The 19,026-nt window shown below is 36.8% G+C and overlaps 1 long non-coding RNA gene across 6 annotated transcripts in view; it reads left to right on the top strand.

Annotated features, from left to right (window-relative positions):
- The window catches only part of LOC147363325 (uncharacterized), a 376,602-nt gene that overhangs the window by 40,954 nt on the left and 316,622 nt on the right, over nt 1-19,026 (top strand). For 2 of the 6 annotated variants that reach the window (XR_015136968.1, XR_015136966.1), the window contains one exon: nt 2,618-2,779. The exons of 3 other annotated variants lie outside the window; for them this stretch is intronic. This is a non-coding gene — a long non-coding RNA (uncharacterized LOC147363325). The remainder of the gene's footprint in view (nt 1-2,617; nt 2,780-19,026) is intronic. One more of the 6 variants, XR_015136967.1, reaches the window with a different exon arrangement.

Here is a 19,026-nt window from a genome sequence, read left to right as displayed (position 1 = left end):
ACAGCACGCTGGGCCTCCCTGTCCATCACCAGCTCCTGGAGTCCACCCAAACCCATGTCCATTGTGTCGGTGATGCCATCCAACCATCTCATCCTCTGTCGTCCCCTTCTCCTCCTGCCCTCAATCTTTCCCAGCATCAAGGTCTTTTCAAAGAGTCAGCTCTTCACATCAGCTGCCCAAAGTATTGGAGTTTCAGCTTCAACATCAGTCCTTCCAATGAATAGATTTTACGTATTGTTTTGTAAAGGAAATGTGTATGTAGCTCAATCTCTTTCCTCAAAGAAATGTATATCCTTTCCTTTCCTGCATTCAAGCAACGTTAGTTTTAAATTATAGCAACATACAGTGAAAAAATACTGTTCTCTTTCCTTTTAATGCATGCTCATTTCTCAAACTTACAGGAAAACTTGTTGTGGAAATAACATTTTAGTCAATAGATTGCCAACATATTATATGCCTTGTACCTTGGGTAATGTGATGTATGGAAGATTACTTAGCTATTAGTCTTCAGTGGAAGCCAAATGAATAATGAGAATTGGTAATTCATCTTATTTTCAAGGATTTTCAACACTATCTGTGTCCTTGGGGCCACTTTTGCAAATGTTACACTTTACTGTTTTCTGATCCAAATTGACAGGAGGCTTTTGTTTTTTTAAAGTCTTTAAGATTTAAAAGAGGATTGAGGCTTGTCGGAGCTACGCATCCGCATCCATAAAGACAGGCAGGCAGAAACATAACCTTTGTTTGTATTTTTTTCAAGTGTGACAACTAGAACAATGGCTGTGTTTTCCAATTCTTGTGAAGTTTCCAAAGCACATCTGCGGGTTATTCTGTTATCAAGTAAAAAGCTGAATCCCAGCCTCACAATTCATCTTTACCCTTGGTCTTGACCACCTCCTGCCATAAAGGAAAATGTAAAAATTCTCATCATCCTCCTCCTATTTCTCTGATAGGAGGTTTTTCTGGTAGTTGGTGATAACGAGAGTCTCCTTAAATCCTTATTTGATAAGTAAGCAACATGCTAATGTGGTGGATGGGGAATCATTCATATAAAAGTGCATCAGAGGAGAGTTAGAAGCATACGATTCTTTTGACTGTTACACCTACCCTCATAGTGTCACAGTTACTTTCAGAATTTTTTTTTAATAGTCCCTTGATGTGTCCAGTCAGTTTTTCCTTTTTTTCCCCCCTGCCTTTTGAGTTTATTGCAATCTTTTGGGTTAATGCAACCTTTCTTATTCTTAAAGAGACTGAACTGAAGACTGTAGGGGAACTGGTATATTACAGTTGAACTGTATAACAAAGCTAGCTTGTTTACCAAGCTTTATTCCTGAGCACACAAACCACATTTCCCAGACTTGTTTACAAGTAAGTGGAAATTCTGAGTTGCAGAAAATGAAATATGAACAAAAACTAAATGAGCCACTTTCTAGGAACATGTCATAAAATTCCCACGCGTGATCCTTCCCTGGCTGGGTGAAGATGATGGTTAGACAGGTGGTGAAGTTGAACGGTGGTCTTGGAATTCAACGTGGTTACAAGATAAAAGGAGGCTGGATCACTGTTTGGAGAGGTGTCTTCTGCTAATCAAAAATTCCTATTTTAGTCTTTCTTTGAATGAAAAATAAACTTCTACTGTTTTGAACCTTGGTGTGTTTTGGACTTTGTTATTGCATCTATTTTTTAACTAAGGCATATAGAATTTTACTGTGTCTTTAAATTTAATAATGGGATTTAAAAAGATGACCTGTTGAATTCTTACATTGTTTCTGGATTCCTTTTATGTCCTTAGTGAATTCTGAAATATATAAATCATTTAATTTGTGCATGTCCCAAAATAATATGGAGAGGGGAATGGAACATACGAAGAAGCATGAGGGGTCATTACTGAGCATTTATATACCTAAATCTGAACTCTAACCAGAGTTAGCATGATGCAGTCTACCTTTATACCCACTGAGGCTTAGAAATTTTTAACCAATTCCTGCTGCTGCTAAGTCACTTCAGTCATGTCTGATGATGTACTTAATAACAGAGATGAATAAAACCTGTCCTCTTTGATTGCAAAGGCATTTCACTGTGTTGTACACAGATGCCTGACACATAGAAATTGAGATAATAAATATTGTTTTAAGCTATTAATTTGGGGGTAACATAATTTTTAAACAATCTGTAGTAGTTTTATCTACTAGAGCTGAATGTATATACTAGCTCCCAGAATTTCCACTCATAGCCATCAGATATGCATACATGCTCACAAAAGACATGAATAGAAAAGTTTGCAGAATACTATTCATATAACCCACACTGGAAACTTGGTGAATGTTCTGTACTTTGAATGTTCACCAAATGTAATCTATAAGTAAATTATGGTATATTCACAAAACGGAAAACTATTAAGCTTTGAAAATAAGTAATCCACAGCAAAATACAACAATATAAAGTTCACAAGGATGTTGGGTACCAAAAAGATCCTAATTTATCATTTACTTTATGTAAAATATTCTGTTTTCTAACTGGTGTAATGTCAGTATGATTGCCCTCTAGCAAGAGTAAGACTGAAAAAGTGAAAAGTAAAGTGAAAGTCACTCAGTTGTGTCCAATTATTTGCAACCAGGTTCCTCTGTCCATGGAATTCTCCAAGCAAGAATACTGGAGTGTGATGCCATTCCCTTCTCCAGGGGAACTTCCCAACCCAGAGATTGAACCCAGGTCTCCTGCATTGCAGGTAGTTTCTTTACAACTTGAGCCACCAGGGAAGCTGTGCCTTGTGTTATAGGTAATATTCTGTTTCTTGAAATGAGTGCAATACATGGTGTGCTCTCTTTTTGAAAATTCATCCAGGCTTATACTTTGATATATTTACATTTCCGTATAACTATTAAATATTAAAAATTTTTAAAGTTTAAGAAATGTGCATGCCTTTGTGATGGACACTTATTTTAATGATATTGCTGAATGTATATATAGAGCTGTTTGCATTTGTGTGTGTCCTATGTATTACAAATTGAAATTTGGTGAGAACCTTCATATCCATTAAAATGATTGGTTAAACAAATTGTAGGGCATTCATCAAATTGTTTGCTCTAGTTCTATTAGGATAGGTATGGCAGTCCATTTGACAGAGAAAGATGCTCACTATATGCTTCTCAATGAGAATAATGGGTCATAGTTTTGCATGTAAGGGACTGGCAGAAACAGAGAGGGTTAGACAGAAAGATGCTTAACAAAATATTAATACTGATTTACCAGGGTGGTTGGAGAAGGAAATGGCAAACCACTCCAGTATCCTTGCCTGGAAAATCCCATGGACCGAGGAACCTGGTGGGCTGTGGTCCATGGGGTCACAAAGAGTTGGGAATGACTGAATGACTAACAGACAGACAGACTGGGGTGGTAAATTCATGACTGATTTTTTTTTTCCTTTGGCATATCTATCTTTTTAATATATCACTGGATTTGGTATGATTTTCTTGTATTAATTTGATTTTAATATCTTAGAAGCCATGAGTCATGCTTTTCATTCAACAATACTCATTCTACACACATTTATCACATTGAACCATAGACCTTGTACAAAGTCAGAACTTGATAAATATTCACTTACTGCCTGACTAAATAAAAAGTCATAATAAGACATAATGCCATCCTCATCCATGTATTTTAATATGTCTTTGAGAAGGGCATTTCTGTGTTCTAAGAGGTTGTATGGGCTTCCCTGGTGGCTCAGATGGTCAAGAAACATCCTATAACACGGGAGACTTAGGTTCGATCTCTGGGTTGAGAAAACCCCCTGGAAGAGGGCATGGCAACCCACTCCAGTATTCTTGTCTGGAGAATCCCATGGTCAGAGGAGACTGGCAGGCTACAGTCCATGGGGTTGCAGGGTGATATACAAGTGAATGACTAAGCACAGCACAGCAAGGGGTTGTATAGAGACAACTACTGAACATGTTGTGTATTTGTATGTTTACATTTTGTGTAGGAGAGTTACATATTAGAACTCACCTTCAAGGCATTTTGGACATTAAATGAGAGAGAGAGATGCAATTGAGAAGGGACAATTAAGGCGATGTCTCCAGTTGGTTAATAGTCTGTAGCCACTTTTTTTCAAATCTATTGAACAATGTGTTAATTTCATTGGACATTTTATCTGATGTGTAGGCTCCTGTCTGATTTAGTGAAGGTCACATAAATCCTGATTTACTGTGAGGAAACAACCTATAAGGTCCTTCATAGCCCAGGCAGGTGGTTGGTGACAGGATGCTGAGTGATTTGAAGCCTAGAATTGTAACTGGTTGCTGATTGTGCATGCAAGGCTCAAGTTCTGGATTTTATATTTCCTGTTTGGGAATGATTATACAAAAATGAGAAATATCAGAAAACTCCATAGTACTTTTGAGCAATTCTTTTTCTTTTACTTGAGTGCATGTGTATGGTGGTATGCCCTAAATTAAACATCAACAGCTCTTATTATTTTGTTGAAAAACAGTACTGACAACTATCCACTGAAATGTAATAACAGCTCAGCTGTCTCAGTGGAAGCAAAACTGTTCACAAGTGGCAAAATGTAAATAGAGATGAAGGAGGGTGTAGGGGAAGACAGGAGAGCTAAGAGAGGATTAAAAATATTTTTAAGACTTAAAAACCAGGACCTTGCCTATCACAAAAATAGCAGCTTTATATTTAATTTATAAAATAAAAAGAATTAATAGTTTTGGCACAGGGGAAAAATGGATTGAATAACAAAATGGAAAGACATAGTAAATGATTATTCTCTAGATAATGTATTATCCAGGCTTTAACTTTCTCTTCTCCCTTTTCCTAGTCTTTTGGGCATTCACCACATAACTGCAAAAATTTAGACAAAATTTTTAAAAAATGATTGAAGTTCAAACTGGTTTCATTTATCTGCTTGCTGGAATCTTTCTTAGAAAGTGAAGTGAGAGATATCTCAAAGCAGTTGACTTAATTGAAGAATTATCTATAGATCTGTAATATAGATCTGTAATTTTGCTATTCACAGTCCTACTTACCATAAGTGTAGTTTTAAAAAAACACCTGTGGCGGATTCATGATGATGAATGGCAAAACCAATACAATATTGTAAAGTAATTAGCCTCTAAAATAAATAAATTTAAATTAAAAAAATAAAATAAATTAGTGTTTTCAGATATAAAAAAATAAAAAGTCATATGAAAAAGCTGACCAAATTATTTACTATTTGTTATTCCAAGCTTTATAGCTCAGTGGAGAAAAACAGGGATAACGGTGGATTTAGCTTAATGAAATAGTCTTAGAAAAGGAAGTGAATGGCATGGAGGTATAATTGGTTGAATGAGCCAATAGATGGATTAGGTGATGTGCTTACTGCAAGGTTAAGTGACAGGTAATGGTAGGCCCTAATACTAGGGTAAAGTGTATTCAACTGAGCACACTCACAGAGCCCTGAAATATATACTTACAAGCATTCCAAAGGGTTTATGAATATATAATTATGATTCAGAAATAAACAATCAACCCACATGGTAGAATAGTACCATATCTCTTCTGGTTGTAAAACACTGATACAAAGATCCAGGTATAAAGGCAACTAAAGTGAGAGCTCTTGGGTTTCTAACTGCAGACCTTGTTGGTTAGTCACTAAGTTGTGTGACCCCATGGACTGTAGCCCACCAGACTCCTCTGTCCATGGGGTTTCCCATTGCAGACCTACAGTTTAGGAACAGGACTGAGATAGCCATGGCAGTCCTGGCATTACATTCTAGGGCATGATAAAAGATGAGATGCTGAGTTATAAGTATTTAACATATTACCTTATTTTCCTACCCCCTACTGTACACTTTCTTGGACAAAAAATTTTTTCACAGGATCAACATTCTGTAATGTTTTCCATGTCATGTGGAATCTATGTCCTGAAAAATAGGGAAATAGAATCTAGAGAGGCTAAGTTGATCTAAATAGAAAAAAGCTGAGATGGGATAGAAGGAGAGAGAATAAGGAAATATCTTTGAAAATTGAGTCTTAGAGAAAAGTTAGGAGAGAAGTCTAAAGAACATCAGAATGAAATAATTTGGACTGTGCATATCTGTAAAAGCAGTTGAAAATGAAAGATGGAAAGATGGAGATTAAAATAGTAATTAGATGGGTTTGAACCTGTGAGTAAGACCATTTTAAGGACCAAAATGTATGGAAACTGAATTACAGTGGGATTCAACAAATGACATGTAGGCTCATACTTCCTAACTACATGAAAATTCCAGAATTTGTTTGGGAAAATACATAGAATATTCAACATACTAAAGGAAATAAAGCATGAAAATGTATTTTTTGAATTGCATATATATGTTTATGATCATGTGAAATTAGGGCAATACATTTAACTTCTGGGACCACCAGCTTTTTCATCAGTTAAGTGAGATAACTGCTATAACCACAGTCATAGTAGCACAGTCCCCAGTATATACTGGTTTAAACAAAAAGAGGAAAAGAAAAAGCTGGAAACCTGCCCATAAGAATTTTGAGATAATTCATCTGCTGCTGCAGCTGCTAAGTCACTTCAGTCGTGTTCGACTCTGTGCGACCCCATAGATGGCAGCCTACCTGCCTCCCCCGCCCCTGGGATTCTCCAGGCAAGAACACTGGAGTGGGTTGCCATTTCCTTCTCCAATGCATGAAAGGGAAAAGTGAAAGTGAAGTCGCTCAGTTGTATCCGACTCTTAGTGACCCCATGGACTGCAGCCTACCAGGGTCCTCCGTCCATGGGATTTTCCAGGCAAGAGTACTGGAGTGGGGTGCCATTGCCTTCTCCGGATAATTCATCAAATCCTCCTTTATAGGACTGTAAGCCTTTATTTTGGTTCAATGACTTCTATAATTACAGTGAATAGGTCATTATTAGAACCTCTTGAAATGCAGGATTTATAGAATATTGTAATCTTTTGATCAGAAATAATAATCAGTACTATACAGTAAAGTCTCTATACAGCTGACAGTTTACCAGACCAATAAAAGGTCCAGATTTTAGAAATTGAAGTTTTGCAAATATAAGACAAATTATTTGATTCTTTAAACAAATACTCTTGACTCCATCCCTCTTCCACATACCTATTTTATCTATTATCTAACACAAGTTGAATAGTAATTGTACATTTTGGAACTCTTAAGTTTTATAAGTCATAGAGAAGTTGATGTTGGACCATATTCTAGCACATAAAGCAGTGTCAAAGGTCAGTTGTCAGAGCTCACAGCCTGAATGTAAACACTGTGATGTCTGGGACATTTTTCCAATTTTTCCTGCTGATCTCTTTTAGTACCTAAAATACAAAGCTTAGCCACAGATGGGTAATTGATAAATAGTTCTTAAGAGAATTAAAGAATAAATGGATTAATTATGAAATTACCATGGGTATTGATCAATTATCTTATCCTGTAAGTAATCTGTATTTTTCAAAATTTAGCTTTTTGTAGAGCAGTACTGTCTAACAGAAATACAATGTGAGCCACTTACATAATTTAAAAATTTCTTGTAACCACATTAAAAAGTAAAATTAAACCAGCTAATTATAATTGTATATATTACTTATTTTAATATATCCAAAGTAACACCTTAACAGGTAATCAATATAATTATTATTTATTAGGTGTCTTACATTTTGAGGCTTCTCAGGTGGTTCATGGTGAAGAATCTGTCTGCCAATGCAGGAGATGTGGGTTCAATCCCAGGGTTGGGAAGATCCCCTGGCGAGAAAAATAGCAACTCACTCCAATATTCCTGCCTGGGAAATTCCATGGACAGAGGAGACTGGTGGGCTACAGTCCATGGGGTCACAAAGAGTCAGATACAACTTAGTGACTAAACAACAGCAATCTTAGTTTTTTACTATCTTTGAAATACTTTTGTTTTACACTTACAACACAGCACATTCAGTTGACCTGTGTTTTAAGCACTCAAGTGTGTCTCTAGCAGGTTGGATATTGCACTGATGGAGAAGTCAAAATCTACTTTGAATGAGCCAAATTAAACAGTCTTAGATTTAAGATAAGAGGAGTAGTTTATAGATAAGGGTGTGGAATTCAAATTTAGGTATAGCTAATTTTGAATCCCATTTACTAGCTATGTGACTTTGAACTGGATAATTCAACAAGTCTGTTTCTTCCTGTAAAATGTATATAATATACACATCTTGATGAATTGCTGATTATCCTAGAAATAACGTATATAAAATGTCTACTATAGGGTCTGACGTATGTTAGGTGCTCAAAGAAAATTATGAATAGTTGTCATTATTTTGTTCATTGTAAATATTTAATGTATATATTTTAATCTCTCAGTACCTTGTGATTTAAACATGAGATTAGACTTCTTTTTTAAATTGAAATAACTAAGGCATGAGCCCTGTTACTAAGTTATATACCAGGACTTTGCCCTGGTCAAATTTTCTTCAATTCTTCCTGAGTATCTGTGTCAGGGTAAACTTCTGTATGTGTTATAAGGGGCCCTCTGGGTTCCCTGCTCTGCTGGAGCAGTTCTCTGCTAGTGCTTTGCCTCTGTGGTTGTTTTGATACCTTCATTTCAGAGGAAGGACCTTGTCTTTAGGATCACAAAAATAATTTAAATATTTTCCACACATAAGAGAAAAAATACATTTCTAATATCTAGAAATTTATTATCTACTAGTTTCTCTGAAAATTAAATTACTCATAATATTCTCTAGCAAAGATTGAGTGATAGCTTGAGAAAAACACGACATACAAGGAATGATTAACAAATTAAAAGGCCAAAAATTCAGTTGTTACATAAGGATTTTAAAATAAAGACCTGTGGTTCAGAGATAATAGTACACAATTTTTAAAAATCAGTAAATCAAAACTAGCAGTATCAGAGGTCCTGTATTAGAAGAAAATAGGTAAAAGTGAAGTATAATGGCCAGTCTGTGTCAAAAGAAGGGGCTCTAAATAATTAATTTTGAGATTAAATAAAATAGTTCTCAAATGTTAGCTGTAAATTTTAACATGAATAAAAACTGAAACATCCAATATGTTGTTGTTGTTCACTCAATCATGTCCAACTCTTTGCAACCCCATGGACTGCAGCAGGCCAGGTTTTCCTGTCCTTCACTATCTCCCTGCGTTTGCTCAAATTCATGACCATTGAGTCAGTGATGCCATCTAACCATCTCATCCTCTGTTGCCCCCTTCTCCTCATGCCTTCAATCTTTCCCAGCATCAGGGAGTTTCCCAGTGAGTCGGCTCTTCACATCAGGTGGCCAAAGTATTGGAGTTTCAGCTTCAGCATCAGTTCTTCCAATTGGTTTTCAGGGTTGATTTCCTTTCAGATTGACTGGTTTGATCTCCTTGCTGTCCAAGGGACTCTCAAGACTCTTCTCCAACACCACAGTTCTAAAGCATCAGTTCCTCAGTGCTCAGCCTTCTTTATGGTCTAACTCTCACATCTGTACCTGACTACTGTAAAAATCCCAGCTTTGACTATAAGGACCTTTGTGGGCAAAGTGATGTCTCTGCTTTCTCATACGTTGTTTAGGTTTGTCATAGATGTTCTTCCAAGGAGCAAACGTCTTTTAATTTCACGGCTGTAGTCACCATTGGCAGTGATTTTGGAGCCCAAGAAAATAAAGCCCCACTGTTTCCATTTTTTCCCCATCTATTTGCCATGAACAAAACTAATAATATGTAGGTTAACATGGGTAATAATAAATTGGAAAACAAATCATAGACATAGAGAAAATAACATGGCTATACTAGAATCTCACCAAAATCTTTGTCTTCTTCTTCCTGGGCACACCACTGGAACATGTTTTCCATATTCTTGTGCAGTTTGATGAACTCATGTGATGTCTAGACAATAAGAGCATAAGAAAAAGTTGTACCACTTTCAAGATTGGTCCCTGAAGACCTCTCATGAGGGCTCCTTGGTACATGTTTCCTTAGAGTGGGGTGGAAATGACTAGGGTAATCAAACTTGGACTTGATTAATTGAAGATGGCAAAACTTCTATTGGTGGTGATAGTTTAGTCACTAAGTCATGTCCAACTCTTGTGACCACATGGACTATAGCCCGCCAGGCTCCTCTGTCCATAGGATTTTCCAAGCAAGAATACTGGAGTGAGTTGCCATTTCCTCTCCAAAACCTTTATTAATGTGAATTTTTCAGTGATTATGTGGGAGCAGCTCTCTGTTACTTTCTACCCTGGACCAGTCAAGAATATTACAGGAGAAATAAACCTCTATTTCATTAAGTCATTACACTATGCCCTTGTGTCTATTCCATACACAGCTAGTATTTACCTTACTAATATTGTGGTATACTTTTCTGGGATATGTTTTCTTACCACCAGCAAATATCCTGTTTTATTGGCAACAAATTCAGATTCTGATAGAACTATGGGCTTCTGTGAACAAACAGGGTGGGGACATGTAATCAGGATGCCTTTCTTCTTGGGTATGAGGTAAGTTTCCCTCCTCAATGTGAGAGGCGGTAGACATCCTTTAGCTTCAATTTGGCTCTAACATTTGCTTGGGGAATATCCAACAGCAGATTCACTGCTTAATTCAGAAACCTATTCTTGAAGCAAAAATCAGAATGGAGAGTAGGGGACTGTTGCAGCTGTTCCCCAGACTTTAATCAAGTGTCTCACTGACTGTCCAGCTCTGCCTTCCAGCCTCTGGTGCATCTGATTGGGATAATTCCAGATTTCTGTTAGGAAAACCTATTTTTTAAGTGATTCTGTGTTTAATTATTTTGTGTTGAATTTTATCACCCCAGTTGAGGTTCGCTGTTGACATAACTTCCTCTGTTGTATATTATCTATAAATTCCCCAACACTCTTTTCTAACTGTGACATTGTTCTTTGTTTTTCCGTGAACTTTTATTTTGTATTTTAACCACTTTTTTAAATGACTGAGAGGGATGGAAGGTAATCACATGTGCTCATTTGCCTTTCTGTTTTCACCACAGAAATCAGGCATTTCGTGTATTAAAAGTTAGGTTTTAACTTCAAAATTCTTAAATTATTTTTTCTTGCAATTATACTGTAGGGGGTAAATGACACTTATGCCAGTAATTTTTTTTCTTTGAAGAGAGTCATATCGATTTAACTATTTAGTAAATACTGACTATGCTTATATATGCATACTTCTGAATTGACCTGTGGCTAGTTTATTGGCAGATATAGCTCCAATTGTGAAGACATTTAACCCAAATGGAACCTACATCATTTACTTTAGGAATGTTTTCTCTACATTCTCTAGTCATAACTACCATCATAAGCTCTAAAACTCTCTAGTTGTCTCCTCCTCCTCCTCTCCCTCTTCTTTCTCTTTCTCATTTTCTTTCTCCTCCTATTTTTTCTTCCTCTTCTTCTAACTCTTAAATTGAGACAGATAGAAGCAAACATAGGAAAAACTTCTTGATATGAGTCTTGACAATGATTTTTTGGGTATGACACCAAAAGTGCAATCAGTAAAAGCAAAAACCAACAATGAGACTACATCAAACTTAAAAGCATCTGTGTAGCAAAAGAAATAATCAACAAAATGAAAAGGCAACCTATAGAACAGATCAAAATAATGTGCAAACTGTGTATCTGAATACATGGTTTCAGAATGTATATGAATTGATATAATGTATAGAATTGTATATATTCTATACATTATATCAATGTATAGAATTGATGTAACTCAATAGCAATAATCATTATCACCATCCAATTAAAAATGGGCAAAAGACCTGCATAGACTTTTTTTTCCAAGGAGGACATACCAATTGCCAACAGGTATATGAAAAGATGCTCAATATCAGAGAAATGTAAACAAAAATCACAGTGAGATACCACCTATTACCAATGACAAGAGAGCAAGGGTTGGTAAGGATGTGGAAAAAACAGAACCCTGTGTATTGTTGGTGGGAATGTACTGGTACAGTCACTATGGAAAATAGTATAGAGGCTCCTCCAAAAATTGAAAGTTTACCTTATGTTCCAGCATTTTCACTTCTGGGTATATAGCCAAAGGAAATGAAAGATAACTTGAAGGATTTGAAGAGATATTTGCACCTCCAGGTTAATTACAGTCTTTTAACAATAGGTTGTTTCCATATCTTGGCTGAGCATCCGTCTCTGGATGAAAAAACAAGATATGAGATATACACAAAAGTATTATTCAGTCATAAGACAGGAGGAAACCCTGTCATTTGTGACAACATAGATGGGACTTGAGGGCATTATGCCTAAATGAAATAGTCAGTCAGAGAAAGACAAAATCTGTATGGTGTCACTTATATGCAGAATCTAAAAATGTCAAACTCATAGAGACAGAGTAGAATGGTGGTTGTCAGAAACTGAGGAGTGGAGCAGTTAGGGAGATGTTGCCCAGAGAGTACAAACTCCTAGTTATAGAATGAATAAGTTCTAGGGATGTAATGTACAGTATCATGACGTTACATAGCAGTATAGTATAATCTTTGAAAGATGCTAAGAGTAGATCTCAAATGTTCTCATCACAAAAAAGAAATCACTATTGTGTGAGCTGATGGTGATATAAACCTAAGGTGATTGTTTTACAATATATAAGTGTAACAAATCATGTTGCAAATCTTGAACTTATAAAATGTTATAGGTCAATTATATTTCAATAAAGTTGGAGAAAAATTCAAATTTAAAAACTTTTTAACTAACGGTTAGAGTATGCTAGCCCTATAAAGTATTAAAATATATTGTTAAAGCATAAAAAGAATGATGAAACTGAAGAGGAAGCTCACCCAAAATGCATATGCAAACCAGGAGAGGATAAAGATGTATATTAAATTGGTGGGGAAATACAAAAAGCTTTTAATAAATGATAGCCGTTTGGGAAAAGATAAAATTTAATCTATACTTCACTCCATATATCAGAGTTCTAAACATTAAAAAAAATGAAAGCAACCTCAGAGTAACTATAAAGTTGAGAAAATGAAGTTTCTCTTTTGCTGAACTATTCGATTTTCAACTTGGTTAATCTGAGAACTGTGCTTCCTAGAATTTCCTTCCCCAGTTGGCCAAAAAAGGAATTTGCATGTAATATTGGACATGAAAAACATTAATTAAAAAAGAACACTAATACCATTTCAGGCTTCTAGCATTTTCTTTCATCTTAATCAGTGTCTATCAGGCATTTCTCAAGAGGCAGATCAGGTGGTCTGGTATTTCCATCTCTTTCAGAATTTTCCACAGTTTATTGTGATCCACACAGTCAAAGGCTTTGGCATAGTCAATAAAGCAGAAATAGATGTTTTTCTGGAACTCTCTTGCTTTTTCCATGATCCAGCAGATGTTGGCAATTTGATCTCTGGTTCCTCTGCCTTTTCTAAAACCAGCTTGAACATCAGGAAGTTCATGGTTCACATATTGCTGAAGCCTGGCTTAGAGAATTTTGAGCATTACTTTACTAGCGTGTGAGATGAGTGCAATTGTGCGGGTAGTTTGAGCATTCTTTGGCATTGCCTTTCTTTGGGATTGGAATGAAAACTGACCTTTTCCAGTCCTGCGGCCACTGCTGAGTGTTCCAAATTTGCTGGCATATTGAGTGCAGCACTTTCACAGCATCATCTTTCAGGATTTGGAATAGCTCAACTGGAATGCCATCACCTCCACTAGCTTTGTTCGTAGTGATGCTTTCTAAGGCCCACTTGACTTCACATTCCAGGATGTCTGGCTCTAGGTCAGTGATCACACCATCGTGATTATCTGGGTTGTGAAAATCTTTTTTGTACAGTTCTTCTGTGTATTCTTGCCATCTTTTCTTAATATCTTCTGCTTCTGTTAGGTCCATACCATTTCTGTCCTTTATCAAGCTCATCTTTGCCTGAAATGTTCCTTTGGTATCTCTGATTTTCTTGAAGAGATCCCTAGTCTTTCCCATTCTGTTGTTTTCCTCTATTTCTTTGCATTGATCACTGAAAAAGGCTTTCTTATCTCTTCTTGCTATTCTTTGGAACTCTGCATTCAGATGTTTATATCTTTCCTTTTCTCGTTGGCTTTTCACTTCTCTTCTTTTCACAGCTATTTGTAAGGCCTCCCCAGACAGCCATTTTGCTTTTTTACATTTCTTTTCTATGGGAATGGTCTTGATCCCTGTCTCCTGTACAATGTCACAAACCTCATTCCATAGTTCATCAGGCACTCTATTATCTATCAGATCTAGGCCCTTAAATCTATTTCTCACTTCCACTGTATAATCATAAGGGATTTGATTTAGGTCATACCTGAATGGTCTAGTGGTTTTCCCTACTTTCTTCAATTTAAGTCTGAATTTGTATGCAGGTCAGGAAGAAACAGTTAGAACTGGACGTGGAACAACAGACTGGTTCCATATAGGAAAAGGAGTTCGTCAAGGCTGTATATTGTCACTCTGTTTATTTAACCTATATGCAGAGTACATCATGAGAAATGCTGGACTGGAAGAAACACAAGCTGGAATCAAGATTGCCGGGAGAAATATCAATAACCTCAGATATGCAGATGACACCACCCCTATGGCAGAAAGTGAAGAGGAATTCAAAAGCCTCTTGATGAGAGTGAAAGTGGAGAGTGAAAAAGTTGGCTTAAAGCTCAACCTTCAGAAAATGAAGATTATGGTATCCGGTCCTATCACTTCATGGGAAATAGATGGGGAAACAGTGGAAAGAGTGTCAGACTTTATTTTTGGGGGCTCCAAAATCACTACAGATGGTGACTGCAGCCATGAAATTAAAAGACGCTTACTCCTTGGAAGGAAAGTTATGACCAACCTAGATAGCATATTCAAAAGCAGAGACATTACTTTGCCAACAAATGTTCGTCTAGTCAAGGCTATGGTTTTTCCAGTGGTCATGTATGGATGTGAGAGTTGGACTGTGAAGAAGGCTGAGCGCTGAAGAATTGATGCTTTTGAACTGTGGCGTTGGAGAAGACTCTTGAGAGTCCCTTGGACTGCAAGGAGATCCAACCAGTCCATTCTGAAGGAGATCAGCCCTGGGTGTTCTTTGGAAGGACTGATGCTAAAGCTGAAACTCCAGTACTTTGGCCACCTCATGCGAAGAGTTGACTCATTGGAGAAGACTCTGATGCTGGGAGGGATTGGGGGCAGGAGGAGAAGGGGACAACAGAGGATGAGATGTCTGGATGACATCACTGACTCAATGGACGTGAATCTTAGTGAACTCCTGGAGTTGGTGATGGACAGCGAGGCCTGGCGTGCTGCAATTCATGGGGTCGCAAAGAGTCGGACATGACTGAGCAACTGATCTGATCTGATCATTCATTTCATTAGTGTGGTGTGTTCATATGCTATTGCAATTATTCCTATTTAATTTTTGAGAAAACTTTTAGTTCTAGAACTAAATTATTTACCATGTGAATTGAGGTAAATAGCAGACTGAGAATTCAAAACCACATTGTTTGTTTCCTTCCCTGTGTTATGCTAAGAATTCCACACACACTTGTGGGTATAATTTTTGAATATTAATCAAACAGCCGCTAGTGTCAGTACTGAATGTTTTTCTGGTTTAAGAGTTCCTTGGATAAGGAAATAATTAAATCCTCCATTTTCAGAGGTATGTGCCTCCTCATGAAACAGTGAAGACTGTGGGTATATTTTCTCAAAACATTCATTTTCTAAAGTCTTGAATCGACCAGTAGACATAATCCATGGGCTGGTAATTCCTGCACTAAAATAAACTAGCATGGGAATTGAGGAGGAAATTATCTACCAGGTAAGTTGATGACTTACAATCATAAAAGTAAAAAATAGCAACAGATAGTTTTTAGCAAATTGATTGAAAATAAATTTCTGTCTGTATAGATACTGCATGTAACTGATTTCAATCCAGGGTAAATTTGTATGGTTGAATTATAACACTTCAGAATTATGGGTTTGTATGGCTTTCACATTCCCTGGCTTACATAACTATGTTTCAGCTATATAACCATTGAAGTAAAATGTTTATTACAGTATGCCATAGTGAAAACTTATTTACATTCTTAACATATGGATCTATTTCACATTGTGACAGGAGAAAGAAAATACATAAAGATATGTTACATACCCATGTCATTTTTAATCAGAAAATAAAGAGGTGAGTAAAAGCTCATGTAGTGCAAGTAGACGGTTAATGTTCTAGTTCTTAAGTAAAAATGATAGGTACCCGATTTTATTAACATAATTTAAATGGATATCTGGTAATTAAAATAGGTACATCTATCCCTCCTAAGCAGGCATGTGTCTCCGATCAAAGAAGAAAATGAATCATCATAGGTAAATGAATTCTCTGTATTCAGACATGTTATCTTCTCCCTGGTCCATATGTTGTCATAGCAACAATTGACTTCATATGGCCTGACTCAGCTACTCAGCAACCAAAGAGAAAAGAAATGTCCTATTTTCTGTAATCTGCTGTTACAGGTGATGTTTTTAGATTGTGCAGTAGCAAAAGGTAATCCTTAAACCTACAGGATTTTCTTTTGTGATTGGAGTAAAATCAATCATTATCTTCTAGATGCAGGACAGTTGTCATTTTGGAGTTTGGGTGGCAATTTCTATAGGTGAAGGATATCAGGATTTCTTGAAGAAAACAGAAGCAGGATACCCTTTAAATAGTTATTTGTCTAAACATTTTGATATATAACTTAGACACAGAGAATATGAAGTTTTTAAGCAGAGAACTATTGTAAGAACACAGGAAACTCAGTTCTATTTTTCTGTATCCCTTTGTTTTGTAAAATTGAGATATTCTTTTCTCTGTGACATAGATATAAATTTATAAAAATTGTTTGCCAAAATAAGGGGAATAGAATACCTATTTTGAATTGAGTGCTGGATATCCAGTAGTAATGCTTTTCAAAATAGTATAATAAAGACATAGTAAATATTTTCTAGTCATATATTTGTAGTTTCATATGTGGACTGTGTTGAAAAGATAAAAATAAGCTGAATAAAATCACAAATAAGACTTTATTTCTTATGGCCTTGGTCAGATTGATAAAAAACAATAACAAACAAGCCTTTAAAGAATTAACAAAATCTTCTAATTTATTAAGTTCCTAATTCCCAAATGCATTTAGATGTCTAGATTTTCAAGTGATTTCCACTTTGTGGATGATGCTGCCATTATATACAGGTTTTGTTCCTTCAGAGAATAATAGCAGGTGGTGCCTATATGGGAAAACACATGTAAAAAAGCCACCTTTTTTCTTTAATTTTTCATGTCTCTATTATAGCTATATTTATTACTTTATCTAGAGAATGTGATACTTTTGAATATGAAGAATAGTCCAGTAAGGAGTACCATGATAAATAAAAACAAATCAGATTTAATAGGTAACATCTATGTAGCATGTATATTGCAGTACCTCATCCTCTACCCGTGGCTGTCCTAACACGTATGCAAAGTCACTCTTACCTCTGATTGCAGGTTTGGATGAACAGTTTCTAAAAGTGGTCCTGGAAACCACTTCTGGGATTTTCCTGATATATTGTGTTATCTTTATTTTATTTAGTGAAAAATGGCTAGAGAGGGAAATTAAACACCTTAAAAATATGAAATGTGGTTAACCTCTACCCCATCATCTTGACCATTTTTTCAGTCTTCCTCCAGTCATTCACCTCACTCAAGTGATTTGATTTATTCTTTAGAGATCATCTGAAAGATTTAGCTACTTCACTCTCATCTGTCTCAGTTCTGTCATCTGCAAATTGTGTGTGTCAAGAATACTGAATCAGATTAGTATAACCTCAAATGCTTGGAACTTCTTGAAAAACTGACCCTACATTAATACAAAGCAAGGCTATTCAGCTTTTAAAAAATGACTCAGTCCCTATGGATCTTTGTTTCTCCTCTTAATATCTGAAATGTTGGAAATCACCATACTGATCTTGGCTTAAAGACTGCTGCTGCTGCTGCTAAGTCGCGTCATTCGTGTCCAACTCTGTGCGACCCCATAGACGGAAGCCCACCAGGCTCCTCCATCCATGGGATTTCCTAGGCAAGAGTATTGGAGTGGGGTGCCATTGCCTTCTCCGGGCTTAAAGACTGGCCCTGAATTTATCAAACTGGTTTTGAAGCAAGTTAGTCTGTTCAATTCAGTTCTGTTTAGTTGCTCAGTCGTGTCCGACTCTTTGCAACCCCATGAATCACAGCATGCCAGGCCTCCCTGTCCATCACCAACTCCTGGAGTTCACTCAGACTCACATCCATCAAGTCGGTGATGCCATCCAGCCATCTCATCCTCTGTCATCCCCTTTTCCTCCTGCCCCCAAGCCCTCCCAGCATCAGACTCTTTTCCAATGAGTCAACTCTTCACATGAGGTGCCCAAAGTACTGGAGTTTCAGCTTTAGCATCATTCCTTCCAAGGAAATCCCAGGGCTGATCTCATTTAGAATGGACTGGTTGGATCTCCTTGCAGTCCAAGGGACTCTCAAGAGTCTTCTCCAACACCACAGTTCAAAAGCATGAATTCTTCGGTGCTCAGCCTTCTTCACAGTCCAACTCTCACATCCATACGTGACCACAGGAAAAACCATAGCCTTGACTAGACGGACCTTTGTTGGCAAAGTACTGTCTCTGCTGCTCAATATGCTGTCTAGGTAGGTCATAACTCTCCTTCCAAGGAGTAAGCGTTTTTTAATTTCATGGCTGCAGTCACAATCTGCAGTGATTTTGGAGCCCCCAAAAATAAAGTCTGACACTGTTTCCACTGTTTCTCCATCTATTTCCCATGAAGTGATGGGACCAGATGCCATGATCTTCGTTTTCTGAATGTTGAGCTTTAAGCCAACTTTTTCACTCTCCTCTTTCACTTTCATCAAGAGGCTTTTTAGTTCCTCTTCATTTTCTGCCATAAGGGTGGTGTCATCTGCATGTCTGAGGTTATTGATATTTCTCCCAGCAATCTTGATTCCAGCTGTGCTTCTTCCAGCCCAGCATTTCTCATGATGTACTCTGCACATAAGTTAAATAAGCAGGGTGACAATATACAGCCTTGATGTACTCC

This window comes from Bos grunniens, chromosome 11 (genome assembly GCF_055505025.1).
Source record: "Bos grunniens cultivar Pamir isolate PY7600 chromosome 11, Bosgru_T2T1.0, whole genome shotgun sequence".
NCBI classification, from domain to species: domain Eukaryota; kingdom Metazoa; phylum Chordata; class Mammalia; order Artiodactyla; family Bovidae; genus Bos; species Bos grunniens.
The sequence above is the reverse complement of the archived record's forward strand: the minus strand, read 5'-3'. Positions and strand labels throughout refer to the sequence as shown.